Genomic DNA, 15,804 nt, shown 5'->3' with positions numbered 1-15,804 from the left:
ATCATCCAATCCAATGTTCCTTACCCCACTTTAACTCAGATTTTACTTGTTCCATAACGTCAAGGAGAAAGTCCCTTATTTCCTGCAATTATTTAATTAATATCATTTGAAACAATATCGTAAAGTGACCATAACGAAATATTATTTATCAGACAACGGTCATAATGTTGTAAACACTATAATGAATATCACATGATTTCACAATTAGTTTTAGCACTTAGGCGTTTAATTATAATTTCAGAGACGATTTTTTTTTCAATTTTTGCCCATAAAAAAATTAAAAACCCATTGTTTTTGCTTCCGGGGTTTCCCTTTTGAGGGAGCGCATTTAAAATCGACGGATTATCTCCATTTTCCCACCGATTTTCTGAGGAACACCTCATGCGTGTCTTCCCCTGTCAACCACTTCCTCTCCGCACTCCCTCTCCTCCCTCCCGAATAACCCTTCGCCCCCATCTCTTCACTTTCACGCCATTTACGGAATGGTGGGACGGACACCGCTTTCCTCGTTTCTCTCCACGCCCCCTCATCTTCCGCCAAACCCCCTTCACCCTTCCCCCCGATTTCATTCACGCACTCTTGGCCTCGTCCTTCGCCGTCGCTACTCCAGCTGCCCCCATTCCCTGGCGCTTATTCGTAAACCGATCCCACAGTCACGCCCCGTGATCGTCATCTTGCGTTCCCTGTTCCGAACCGTTTCACGCCCTACTTCCCGAACCGCCTCAGTCGTCCTTCCCGTCCTCTCCACGAACCGACGGGTGCCCTTCCTTACCTACTTTCGGCCTTTTTGCCACTGAGGGGGCGGAGGTACTCCACCATTCCCTTTCCTTTTCCCTTTCCTCAAAGCCTAGGGGTTGGAGCCAGTAATCACCTCAGGCCCTTCCTTTTCACCGCTCTCTCTCTATATCTCTTTGCTTTTCTTTAAATGGCAAACAACTCACCCACCTCGTTCGTATTTCAAATTACTAGTTTTCCTTATCTTGAACCAGCGGTACTGCTGCAACTCTGCTCCTAATGGTAGTATTTACACAAAACCTCCCTCCATTGAGATCCTCAGCGCGAGGAGGCATTCGTGCTTTGTATGGGTGTCACAGCTCTTTGAAGGAAAGAGGCGGAAATAGAGAAAACAGTGTCGCGGAAAAACGACGTGGCTTAAGGTACATGGGGAAATTATTTTTTTCTTCTCTCATTGAATGTTCCAGGACTTGCTGGCGTAGGGAAGGATATTTTTGGTTGCACTCTTCTCTGCTGCGAGTTTTCTCTCTTTACGAAAGTTAATGTCTTCCAATGTTCCCCCGGCCATTGCTGTCACTAAATAATATTTTATTTGTCCCGTTTTCTAGACTTTAATTACAACAATGCAATTAAAAAAGTAATGTAACAATTATTTCAGTTTGGCTTTTGATCTTAGATTAAAATTGTTAGAGCATACGCATTCAGGATACTTCATTGTACAAATCAACTATTGGTTATATTACAACAAATTTCATTCTTGTAGCGAAAGTATTTGCTTTTTTTATGATTGGATATATTTAACTATTTTTACAACTGTTTTGGAACTCACGAGATTTTAGAATGATAGTTTGGGCATCTTAATTACCGAGGAAGATTGAGCAACACAGTAGGACTCAGAAACATGCGCAAAAAGTACTGCTCATTTATTTTATCTCTAAGTTCTTGAAGCAACGCAAAATAATTACCAACGTTACAAACTTAAATTTTCTTAAAGTACAATTGAACCACTAATAGTTATAATACTCCACATTATTATTATCGTGAACTCTTTTAGCTCAGAAAGTAAATACTAAATCTGTTTATTTTTTTGGTAATTTACTTGAAGCAATGCTTTCCTTTGCTTGAATATCGTACGACGAATGTAAACAATGCTATAGAAATACATTTTCAGAATCCTCATTGTATTTAAAACATGTAAATTTCGTGAAATTGAATGGATAACTTTTAATAACTTTGGTTTCATAATTGTATTGAATCTCAATGGTCTAGACCTAAGTATGAACGGTTGTTTAATGTGGGCATCAATTGTGTCTATCAACTGCTTGGTCGCAGCAATAACGAAGTTTATTTGACAGTAAAAAAATATTTCATCGCCTTTTTAATTTTATGCTAAAAATGATTAAGTTCATTAATGGATATTCAAACAGCATATGAATAAAATAGTTGATGTCGTTATATCGAGACTTGCATATTTCCCTATTTTAGCGAAACTGTCCCATCAGGTCATACGTCATGCTTGAAAATTATCGATTTAAATCCTTGTCATCGTCCTCATACAGTTCCGAGTTCATATATTTTAAAATTGATTTATTTTTTTATTTAATTGTTTAATATCAGTAATAGAGATCGAAAACTCGATAATATTGCTTGAGATTTACACGAGATAATGACAATTTAATAATGCCAGACCGGAACTCTAGTTCCTTTACGAAAGTGTTATTAAAAATTCGTTGAGGTGATTTATAGTTTCTAATTGTATTGATGAGATTGCATATCAAAGTGCAGATGAGCATATTCCATTCCATCAAAAGAAATGAATTCGAACGAAGTAATGAAATTGAATGAAAACAATGCATGAAATTAAACATATCGTTGAACAGACATTTTTTTAGCTAGAAATCATATTAAAATATAATTTACTATAGTAGAAAGGAGAAATAAAACTGAATTCACGAACACGCAGTTTGATTTCAAGGTCGGGTTTCTTAATGACTGGTTTAATTTCTAAAATATTATTTGTGTCAAATTCATAACCTGTACTCTTGACGCTGGGTTTGATTGACTGTTTTGCTAGTGTATAGAGGATTCCGAGTTTATATTCGGATTGCCTATTGCCGAAACCAGTTACAATTCAATTATTGAAGTGAAATACTTTTAAGAATAGTGTAAACTGTCTGTGTCATTGTAGGTAGTGTAGGGAACGAAATTGTTGAATAATCAGAGCTAATCCGCTGTTTGATTAATTGTGCAAGGTTAAACTTGCGTTCCAAGTTAAGGAAACATGGATTCATCTTAAGTATGAATATAATAATTTTACATCAAAATTCTTCATCCTTTAGCACTTTCGTCCATTTCATTTGAATCAAAGCGAAAGAGTTTATGAAAGTATCCTTCGGAATTGCCATTTATTGACTTCGTTGTGCTGAAATCCAAAGTACTCCCATGTTTTGTCCAAAATGTCCAATTGACATTTTGGATAAAACATTGGACAACACAGCGGAATAATAATGCCGGCCTAAGTTTCTTGAAATAATTTAATCAAAAATATGGTCACACGGACAATGGCATGCATTAGAGTATACCCCTATAGAGTAAAATAATTGCATGAAACTCGAATAATGGCAAAATATTCTCCATCAAAATAGCCTTAACGAACTAATACCACATGCGATATCATACCATGCCGTGATAAGTTAGTGATTCAATAGCAATTGTTCCGCAATTCGAATTTAATTGAATGCGCATTACATTTATAAAACACATCAGTTTTACATGCCGACCGGTTGACTTATGTTCACAGTCACACATCCTTAAACATAGGCATTTAACGTGCAAGTATGTTTTGCGGTATACATACACAAAAGGATAATAGTAATGAATTGTGACAGATTGCATATAATTAAGGATACACATCCCTTCCCACAATTGGACCGAATTGGTCTTTTTACAAATATCAGATAGATATATTTCAAATTGCAAGGTAAAATTAAAGGAGATAGAGCTTGAAAGTATATACTTATGATATAAGATGTCTCAAAAATTTGTTTTTGGGAACAAGGGACCAAAAAAAGACGAACAGAGAGAATTGGCAAAAATATAGGAATTAAAATCACTATAAGGAGAGTTATTGAGTAAAGAAGAGGTAATTAATTTATTTTCTTAAAAAAATTGATAGAATTTCAAAAATTGTAAATAAAAAAAACTTGGTGTGGCAAACAAGAGGAGAGAAGATATCTTGCCCTGGGTTCTTCAGTGAACGGTCATCTGCTAAAGTCAATTATAATTGATGATCAAGCTGTTTGCCCAAAATAATGCTTTCTATTGGGAAATAAACAAGAATATCAATATTTATTATTAAATATTTAGGCAACAGATACGATTGATACGATGCATCCTGCCGAAGATCATTGATTGTTGAAAATTGTTATTCCTTTCAGCTTGTTTAGTCATATTAAATGTTGGAAAAATGAAGAGAAATTTCAGGTTTTTATCTATAATTTAGAATTTTAAATATATTACAATTTGGAATATTAAATATGGTTCAATTCTGAGTATTAAATATAACATGATTTAAAACGATTATTGGTTTTAAAACTAAAGGTTTATTGATTAATTTTGAATTTTAGCGATACATAATTAGGAATAACATTCTTAGATTACAATGGCCTCATGTGCTAATTTTTTATTTTTAACTTGTATACTTGAGACCTTTCTAACAATATAGTGCCCTAATAAATTATATTGAACATCAGTAAAAATTAAGTTATCCTGAAGTAGAAATTAAATTAGCTCTTAAGTTAAGCTAACCAATTAGCTCTGCTGGCTCTTTCTCTTTAAAGAAAGTGAGCTTTCTATATAGAACTAATAATGCAAAGTCAAAAATGCCTAAATATTTATCATTTATTATACTCTTTGTTTAAAAATACCTATTAATGATCGTGTAGACTAGCTATAATAGCAATAATATAAGGCCGATTGCTAAATACATCGCTTCAGTAATCATCTGCTACTAAATTTTTAAGTGTTTATCTGCATTAATAAATTTATACGTTGGAATTGTCTCTTAAATTATTATTCATTTTAAATCTATGTTACTTGAACACTTATATACTATTATTCTATATATTTTGATGCATATGAATGGGGAATGGTTGAATTTTTTCACTGCATTTCATATTACTACGTACGAAATCTGTCCTCATCAATATGCATGGGATTTCCGTGTCACTTGACACTGTTCGGTAATAGTGGGGAGTAGAACTGCTCCTACATCGCAGTCAGCCCTGGATTCGACCTCATTGCTACTCCAATCTCTCAGTAACTGCAGAGGCAGCCACCTTTCAATTCCCCGTCTTCATCTATTCGCCACCAGAGTGATTACGCCTTAGTTTGCATAGAGAGATTGACTGTTCCTGCACTTCATAAGGACGTTTACCTAACCTTTTCTCCGTAAGAATTGCGATAATTACTCTATAAGAAGAAAATCATGGTTTCAATATATTTAGACTGCTCTTTGCTTACTATTTAAGAGAGGGATTCCAGTATTTATTATTGTCTGGCAATTTATTTATTTCAACTCTTTTTTTTTCAATTTCCTGCTACTATCTCTTCATTAAATGGCGATCATTCTGTTTTAATAAAACACTTTTTACTATTATAAATTAATTTTATTATATTATTTTTAATTTAAATCATTTTTATATACTGAACTCTAGGGTATTGTCGCCGTAAATATGATATTTGAATCGATGACTCTCGAGAAAAGGGGGGTAAAAGAAAATTAGCCAGGTTTTCCCCTTTTTAATAAATAATAATGCTACAATATGCCCACTAATTTTGCATAATAGTTGATTAAATGTAGAAAATTTGTGGCAGATGTGGATACATGTTTAACTACTGGACGCAGGCACAAGATGAATGATTCAAGAGTCCACAATTTTTCGACTCGCATTCCGGGCCACTCAACCAAATGAGCCCTACTTCAGTTTTGAGGACCACGGTGCTCAGGTAGGAAGACGACGAGATTGGGAGCAGCAGAAGAGGGGCTGGTCGTTTGGGCGATGATGGAGAAGGGAGGAAAGCTCTAACGCGCACGCATTTGCTCCCAAGTAGATTATCGAGAGAGAAAGAGAGAGACCCAACCAAGACCCACTGATAAGAGAAAGTTTTAGATGATTCGCGACGGTGTTACCGCTTCCTTTAAGGTGCACCACTCCGAATAATTATTGCAATCATTATTAATCCGGGACCAAATTTAATGGCCTCGCACTTGAAATGTTGAGGAGGAGCATCGCAGAAAAAAAATAAATAAACGAAACCGCAGATGCTGTCGTCTTTCTGGTTCGCACTCTCAAACTTTTGGCGTCCTCTTCCCTTGCGACGTATTTCATTGCCAACTTGATACTTGCGAGCGTTATTGCACCTCTCGGAGTTCCTTAACGAGTCTTCCGCATACCCCACCCACGCCCTCCCCTAGGCTCCCTGCGTACCCATCTCATCCTCTCATTACCTCGCCCTCCTCCGTCCCCTCTGAAGCTCAACCCACACATACGCACCACCACCAACACGCCCCCGCCATAAAATTCGCCCACAGCTCCGTCAAAGTGTTCTCTCCCTCTCTCTCTCTCTGTCTCTATCCCTGTCTTGCTTTCCTAACTCCGCTCCTCTGCCTCTTAATACTCCAACCTCCTCCGCCTATCCGGTTAAGTTAAGGCAATGGATGTGGATGTAAGGCCACAGTAATTAACTCCGCTCAGGGTTGTCTCCTCGGAAGCGTCGCATCAAGTGTCCTCCATATCCTTCGACGCGCGGTTACCATCTCTTGGGGAGGGAGGCCCGTATCTGCCTTCTCAACCCACCGCCGTCTCTCTCTTGCCCTTTCCCCTCATGCAACCACCCCACACACCTATACCCCTCCAACCCTCCTCCCCACAAGCCCTCACCCGTCTCTTTTCTCCCCGCAGGCTCGTTACGCCACTCTGGTCCCACAAACCCCTTCTCCACTTCTCCTCACCCACACCAGACGTCCTCATCGCCCTCCTCACTGCTGGAGCTAGTCCGCTACGTCGCAGCCCCCACCCATCCACACCCCATGTCTCCTCTCCTCATCCCGAAAAACCTTTCCATTCCTCCACTCCGCGCCCTTTTGAAACTGCTTCCTCGCCCTTCCGTTTTGAAGGGCGCCTCACGCGAGTATCTCCCTCCGTCACCTCCACCGCTTCTCCTATCCCCCTTCCACGGATCTTCCCCCGTTTCCCTCCCTGCTCTCTCCACCACTCCTTCTCGCACCCCCGGGGGGCAGTGGGTGATGGCGGCGAGACCCGTGACGCGCCCCGCGGTCCCGCCCTTTGCCATCGGGAGGGGACATTCCTTGGCTCACCGCCCTTTGCGAAAGTTAAACCGTGTGCCTCCTTTCTCTTGGAAAACATGGTGAGCCTCCCTTACCTTCCCATTCTCTCCCTACAAATAGCTGCTGTGAGAGGATTAGGGCTCAAGGTTGAGTGCGTTCTCTTATTAAGGGAATCAAATTAAAAAAATAGAATATTTTGGACAAAATAGCCAAAAGTATTTAGTTGCAGATTTACAGGATCGCAGTCACTGGCCATTTTCTAAAATAAAGACCTATAAGTACGTTCTTAACTAATTATAATTAAAAAAATATAAATGAAGACTAAATTTTGGAATGTTTAACTCTTAAGATACATTTATTTTTGAAAAATCACTTTTAATGGTTTTCAAATGTTTGTATCTCAGTCATACATGCGGATGTTACTCTTTAATATTATTTCAAGGGTTGAAGGTTAATTTATTTTATTCTATTTTTTGAGATTTAATTATGAGAAATAATTTGTTTAGTTTTTATTTTGTTCCATGCTGAATGAGATTTAAAATATTTAATAAGGTCTAATGCCAAACAATGACAGGAGGGCACTGAAAAGTTTAATCCATTTATCAAGTGCATCTGTTGCGTTTGCCGCCTAAGTCTATGAATATCTAACACTTTAAAACCAAACATTATGATAGATGATCGACACAATACCACATGAAATACGTTGGATGGGCTGGACCAATGAAACTTAGCAACTTACAGAAAAACTATATACAGAGACTAGATAACAGTAAAATAATTTGTTCATTTTTTACGGATCTAGGTCGGCAGTATTTTCATTTTGAACTGGCTATCAAATGCTATTATTTATTTGTAGTCGGTCATTGCGGTTAACAAAATAAAATAATACTCATAAGAAAACTAATAACATTTTGCGTTAACTGCTGCAGTAAATGAGCTTCACCTTTGAGAAGACCTATATGAATACTTATAGAGCTGTCCATACGTAATTTGAAACAATATGAGCCCATCTACGTCAGCCTCAGAAGTTCATCTCATTAGACGATGAAATAAACTTCCTCAATTCTTTAATAATTGCCGTCAGAGCTAATCCGGCTAAGATGATGCATTTCTCAAAGCACAGCAATTGTTATTTGTTTCCATTACCTCCACTATCTGGGATAGACCATGTGGAAAAAATTACTCATCTCACTAAAATATCTGATTTATATTTCCAGGTTTTAATGAGCTTATAAAGCGTAGATATGTTAACCAGTACATTAATTTTCTATTTATGACCTCATTATTGCCGATTATTCCTCACATTTTATATTTGATAAAGCGAGGAGTTTTCAATGCAATACAAACGATTTTATGATTTCCATCACCGTATGACCCAGAATAAATAAAAAGCATATATTTCTTCAAAAATTGTATATAAAGGAAATTAGTGGCGTCATGAGCATCCGAAATCATATTGGCTTACTTGAATCTTTACGCGAACATTCACATTTTAAAAAGGCTTAAATAGTTGTCATTATATTTCGTTGGGACTTTTACCTCCCTTCAGGTGAGAATAAATTGCTCCCCTTTCATTATGCCTACTTACCGTACGGATTATACGTGGCTTTCCTTATTTATTTTTCATTGTATCTTGGCAATTTTCCCTCCGCTTCCCATCAATCCTCCATCATCGCATCTCCACCACTCCTCAACCCCTGGACCTGGACTGGCCCTCTCCGCGGCCCCTTTTCATCACCCCTCCTCGCTCCTTCCTCATCCTCCAACTACCCTTTCCTGGGCCGACCCATTAACTTCCCTCCCGTACAGTCACCGTGGGAGGCCGCTCCCCGCATCCACCCTTCACCCCCTTCACCCGGATGGCGTAATTTGTTGCGTCCTACTTGATTGGCCCATTCGGCGGTCTCCGCTGTCTCACTCACACGTAGCCACACGCACGATTCCTCTTTCTCCCTTTCTCCATGTCCTCCCCAACGCCTTCCTCCCTTCCCTCACTCGATCCTGGCGGACATCCTCCTCCCACCCTTGCGCCCGCGCTAAACCCTTGTCACTTCGTCTGTCCTTCCTATTTCCTCCCTTCTAACCCACCCGGCCGACCTGCCCCATTTCCCATTCTCCTCAAGGTCCACCCTTGGGACGTTTGTAGTGGTTGGATCACCAAATTGTTGAGTCTTTTCCGAAAAGCAAATAGCACTCTTGAAATATCACTCAGTGCGGGAAGAAGGGACAATTTTAGCCCAAATTTGTAATCAATATGGTGGGCGCAGGAGGCGTTGGTCCTCCCACTGCGTTCTTGATCATAAACTACCGGCGGTGAGAAATCTATTGGGTGAGGCGAGTGGAGATTGGTTAGAATTCTCAACCATGGCACAAATTTTCCTGTGCGGGGTAAAGATATTTTTAAGTGATCAAGATAAGCGGTGGCAGTAATGAAGACGATATAACAGTTTGTAACCATTAATCGTTAATTTAAGACTGATAAAGTTATAAACCCTGAACTGACTAAGACTTTGACCACGCAAAATAAAAATGGAAATTGTGGCAGCGGATTAGAAGGTAGTGATTAAAAATTGCTAATAATTCGGTAAAGTATATCCTGTATTAAAAAATTCTAACCGACAACGCTATAAACATTAATTTCCTGCTGAAAAATTAGAAAAGAGAATTTCGTTCAGGATATTTGGAAGATTAGGAAAATGAAGCGGTGACATTGATAGAGAAAAGTTACATAATTTTTTCGAATGTATCATAAAAGTCTGTGATAATTAATCCAGACATGCAGATGAGTATTCACAGTTCTCCATTTGAGAATGCCTCTTATTAGCTCTTTGTTATATGTGATTACTATTGGGTCTGTGAATATATCTCCTGGTTGTCAATAAAGTTCAAGCATGTTGGATAGACAAAACAAAAAAATGCTCTATGGTTACAGCACAAGAAAACTCTTGACTATTTCTAATGATAATTTTGAATTTAACTTTCTAACCTATCACGAAAATACTTCACTAATGAAATTGGAAGGAATTCCTTGAAAAGCAATTATCTGCTCTTAAGAGAATCTAAATATTTTCCCCCTGCCTTCTTAAGAGCTCTTATCCCCACTCTGAGAAACTCACACTGAGTGATTTTTACGTTCTTTTAATTGCTCTAGGAACGGCTAAGGATACTCAGCACCAAGATTGAGGAGCTATTCTTAGAAATGCCATCTGAAGCAACGAAGGACAGTTTAGCGCGAAAGATATTAAGTAATCCCCTTCGCAGAGATTAAACCGAAGAAGAGCATTTAAATCGAAATTTCGTGAAATATCTAACTCAGCGAGGAATTATCATGACTCTTTCTCTCCTAATTCATCCGGTGCATTTGGATTTCAAACCCTGGCGGGAGGAATAAAAACGTCTTAATCCTATAATTATGCAGTAATCTTTTCAGTGAATTTTAGGTAGTTAACGGAATCCATTTTGCCGAGAAAAGTTTCCTCCTTCACGGAACGTACGCGGTTTTGGAATAGATTGGCAGACGGAAGTTGCGAGAGATAGAGATGCGCTTCAGAGAGGAGTGATATGGACGGGTAAAGGCGGCAGTGATTTAGAGACGGAGCGGGATGCCTGTGAGATAAGGGAAGAACGTATGGGAGAGAGAGAGAGAGGGCCAGAAGAGGAGTGTCAGTGTGTGCCTCATTCACTCGTCTTTTGGGTGCGATTACATTGAAGGGCTCAACCTGACGACTTTTTGAACGGACTTTTCGTGAAAGAGAGTGAGAGAGATAGACAGAGAGAGAGAGACAGAGAGGCGGTGTTTGAGGGGAAAGGAGAGAGAGATATAGAGGAAGAGACACACTCATTGGGTAGGGAAAAACTTCTCAAGACTTGGCTGGTGTTTCAAACTCTTCCGAGATTTTTTGAAAGGGATGAAGTTCAGTGAACCTGTGGGTATTTTTATCACTATTTAGTAGCTTGTATTCACGTATCATAAATCTGCCGTCATTATATATATATATATATATAATATATATTCATATTTATCTATTTATTCCCGCTACCTGTACAACATTTCAGGATACTTTTGAAATAAAGCTTTCATCTACTTGTACGAAATAACACAGGAAACAATTCGAATTTGCCTGAGATGAAAATTTTATCTTCTCTCATATTTTGCTTATAAATGAGTAATGTTAGAAAAAAAACACTTGGAAAACTTCAACTAAGAATGATATTATTTTGATTTTAATATTTTTTACATGCCTGTAAATTTACAAGTCTTTTTACAACAGGTCAATATCTCACTGAAATGTTCTGAAATAAATTGAACCCACAGGGAAGATACAAAATTAAACACATTTTTTGTTGTTTTATGCGGCTGAACCCGCAAATAAAAATAAAAACGTGGCCCGTCACTGTGATTGGATTACGGAAATAACAACATGAACCTTGCGCAATTTCTCTCAACGTCAATGGATTCAATATTGTCTCAGAACTGAAGATAGATCATGGAGTCGTCAGATTCTGTTCCTTTGAATATTTACCTTCAATTTCCAGTAGATACCTGCACAGATTCAGTCTCCGCAAGGTACCCTACTCTGAAAGAAAAGATTTATTTCTCCTCCTCTCATGCACTCCAACGAGGGAACGTACTCAAGGAAAGATCACATTTTCCTCTTTTCTCCTGTTTACCAGGAAAAATGTAAATAAGTCACGGCAAAAGTTTCCCGATCTTCCTCGTAATATCCTTCTTCAACTTATACTTGAACTTGATTTGGCGTTTTCTTTTTAAACCAAAGCCGGGAAAACTTTTGGGACGCCGGAACCCTGCATAATGTTTGGGCGGCGCGCCTGCGTGTGTATATTCTCGTTAAGGGGGGGTTGTGTGTGTATGTGTGCGCTTGTGGTGGCGTGCGTGCGTGCGTCGGCCGAGGCGAAGCCATGGAATTATGATTTCCCCTCGGATTTACGGAAGGCAGTTATTCCGACCGGTTTTTATTCGGGAATTTGAGGCAATAAATATGGCGCCGTAAGCCGCCTCCGCCGCCGATATAGTCACAAGCAGCCTTCGAATGAATCCTGTGTGGGGAGGGAAGTCGGTCCGTCGCCTACACGGGGCCCTCCAAAACTTCCCTCTCCTTCCATTCCCCGTACCTCTCCCCCGCACCTCTTCCCCGCCCATCCCCATTTATTATCTCAGGCGGCATCTATGCTGTCTTCCTCCTCCCTTTCAGGAGAGGGGGGACGAAAAAAATAAATAAGATTCCGCGGCGGAGGACAACCGAGGCAATCAATTCAGCGGCCATTTCCCTCTTCTATCTTATCTTCTTTCCTGCTCCTCCGTCGTGCTCCCTACCCCCCACTCTATCCAATTCCCTATCCCGGGGAGTTCTCCGCTCCCTTTCTCCTCAAATTCCCTCCACACCATTCGCAACGCCTACACTCCCACTCCACTTCCCGATTTCGTCTCCCCTTCTTCCTTCCGAACCCTTTCTCCGTTCCTTTCCAGCCTAATCCACCACCACAGTGTACAAACCCAAAGGTTTCGGTTTGATAGGTTGGAGTAGAGTTCACCTCGAGTGGCGTTCGAAGGCGCGTGTGGGAAAAACACAAATTCGGAACAGATGCACTCACCCCACATTGCCTGCGGTCTTTACAAAAGATTTGAGGGCAATACGAGACCAACTTTTTGTGGGAATTCATTTTTTATTCGGAAAACCGAAATGATAAAGAACAAATTAAGTAATTTCTCTGGGCGATTTTATTTAAATTAATGAGTTTTCGAATGTTTGGCAGCGTTTAAATTTTCAGTTGGAGTCCATTAAGTGATTAGACTTAGCGCTTTGGCCTGTAACAATCACTCTTTCATTTGGCATGTAATTGCCATTCCCTCAGCAACCGAGGTTTCCTCTATCCAATCTAATTCCTAGAATATCTCATTACGGGACCTCAACCGTTAATTACCTTTTAAAACGCCAGCAATATTTTAAGCAAAATATAGTTCCCTCCACCAGGATTAAGATGCCCATTTTTAGTGGGATTCCATATTTTGAATCTGGAAACATCCCAACAGCCTGGTAGATTCCTCGAGAATTTTTGCTTGTTAATAACACGAATGATCAGCTTTAAAAAGCTTATGGTCACATGAGATAACTAATTAAATTATTTTTAATTGATGGATGATATATTTTCGAAATGTTATAAATTATACTACTTAACAGTGTAACTAAATATGGTACTGATATAACCTATCCTGGAAGATAAATTGTGATTTTTCATCAACTAAGATGTAGTAATCTAATTTATTAGGTATCTCCAATTGTTTTGATAAAAAACCATTTTAAATTAGTAAACAATTGTTTTAAAACGAAGTACTTTGGAAATAGCAATACCAATTATGACAGCGAGCATGAAAAGCACTTAGTACATGAATTTTCAGCTTCATTAATTCAATGTACGTATTTCTACCTATTAAAAAGTAGGTTACGGACGGTCTATGAAAGCAATTCACCAGATTATTGCAAGAAATTCTTCTTTCTTTACCCGAAATTATTTCTTTCTTCATTTCTTCGTAATTACGGCATGAACTCCTGATGTCTAAAAATTTAACTCTATTACTTCCTCCAGACCTCTTACCCATAGTTCTAAATTTTACTACGGTCATTAACTTTCCACTACATTAAAAGATTTCCTTCATCCACACTTTCTCTGCCTTTTTCGGATTTCTTTGAGTAACTTCCTTTCTTGACCCACACTATTAAAAGCCTCAGGGTTTGCATTCTTCTACCTTCAAAAATGTTTTCATTCTCTGCCACGAGAATATTTCAAAACTCTCCAAATCTCTGCTCAACCTCTTGCCTCAAAGACCAAGTCTCACACTCATAAAGTACTGCGCTCCATATTAAAGTCTTATATTTACATCTTTACTCAGTGCAACCTCTATAAATTATTTTTTCTTCCAAATGCCTCTTTCGCTACCTCATATACTTCTCCTGATGTTTCAAATACTAGGCCTATATTCCTCAAAATTATTGCCCAAATACATGACCTGCTCCACTTGCTCAATATGTGTTTCCTCATAGGTTAGTGTTTAACTTAGCTTTCCTCAGTCTCATAATGTCATTATTATTGCTTACTTGCGGTTAATCCTTATCCTATCTAGCATTATTTCGGTAATAAATTCAATAAAAACTGCAATTAATTGGTTGAGTTACTCACTATTGCTTGATTATCTGTAAGTTTACCTCACTAAATTATTTTCCCACCCATTGCTATTCCCAGCGGAAGCCTTACCCGCGCATCCCTTACCATGTCCTCAACATATACGTTAAAACGTACCGGTGATAACAGACAAATCTATGTCACTCCCCTGCCAATCACTAACTATCCGAATTCTCCCTTTGAAAATTTGTCCTGTGACGTCTGATTCATTTACAAGTTTATAATGCTGTTTATCCTTCCAGTGCACACTCATATCCTGCAACATCTCCATTAAAATTGCCCATTGTACACGAAAGAGTGACTTCTAAAAAGCCATGTTACTCAAAGCAGAAAAACATTCTGATTATACCTCTTTTCCATCCTAATCTTTGCATAGGTATGACTCGTTCGAAATAGGAAGGTAAATTTGCTCATCAGGGGAAAAGAAATACAGAGATACGATGAAGACCTTGTGATGGGGAGGGTTTGGTTAATAAGGTGATGCGAGGTATTTTCCATATTCGGATCCTTTATCTGGACAGAAAGCCAAATGAATGACATGAATTCGTAGCCTGGCTTAGCTGGTTCTCATTCATGGCAATAGACCTCTAGTTTTTCTCCTTCCTCCCACATCTCTACCTTTTTTCTGTTTTTTATAATCGTTCCTCCTTTTTATTCCGTCTATTACGCTACTATAATGCCTCAGAAAGTTTAAAAAAATCTACAAGTAATTATTAAAATCAATCCCATAGAGTTACAACAATTATAGGGAACAACAATTATAGAGAACAACATTTATAAACCCAGTCAGAGACCGCCGCCCGTCCACCCGTGGAAAGAGAAGTCATACAATTTTTGGGACCTTGCCTGTATGTGCTTTCATGGCTAATGTGTGCTAATAAAATGTTTGTAGAATGTCTTTAGTCTCAGGGTTATGATTCTATAAAATTCAAGAAACACTGGTAGGTTTGGATGAAAACAATGAGGGATATTTTTAACTTTTTTATTTCAAAAACTAAATTTTGAAGATGATAAAAAACAATTATAAATGATTTTTCTGAATATTTCCTGAAATTACATGGTACTAAGTATTAATTTTAATTCTTCTGGTATAAAGCGGATTAATTTAATCGTGAGCTTAAATATTTGGCGATCAATATTAACTTTTGTGAGTCAGTGAAGAGGTTTCACGGAGGCATGAGTAAACTAGCTGGTTTACGGTCAAATGGGAGCAATTATGACATACTTTGGATATTTTTATGTGTAGCTAGCATAAGGTAGTACTCGTATTACAGAGTTAAATGTTTCATTTATTTATTATATTTACTGAATTTCATAATATCCCATGCAACGCCAACTGCAATCATGTCCTCAAATCGGAAATGAATAAGGAGGGAATAATACAGTTGAGTTTCCCTTCCTAAAATACATGCCATAAATAGTCTCTCCGCGAATTCCGTTAGCCATAGAGTCGCCTTGATCTTCTTCTATAATTTTCTTGCCCTCTACATCTATCAACCCGAGATTTGTGAGCAAAATAC

Source organism: Hetaerina americana, unplaced genomic scaffold (genome assembly GCF_022747635.1).
Source record: "Hetaerina americana unplaced genomic scaffold, ioHetAmer1.1.p SCAF_10, whole genome shotgun sequence".
Lineage (NCBI taxonomy): Eukaryota > Metazoa > Arthropoda > Insecta > Odonata > Calopterygidae > Hetaerina > Hetaerina americana.
This window is presented reverse-complemented; position numbering follows the sequence as displayed.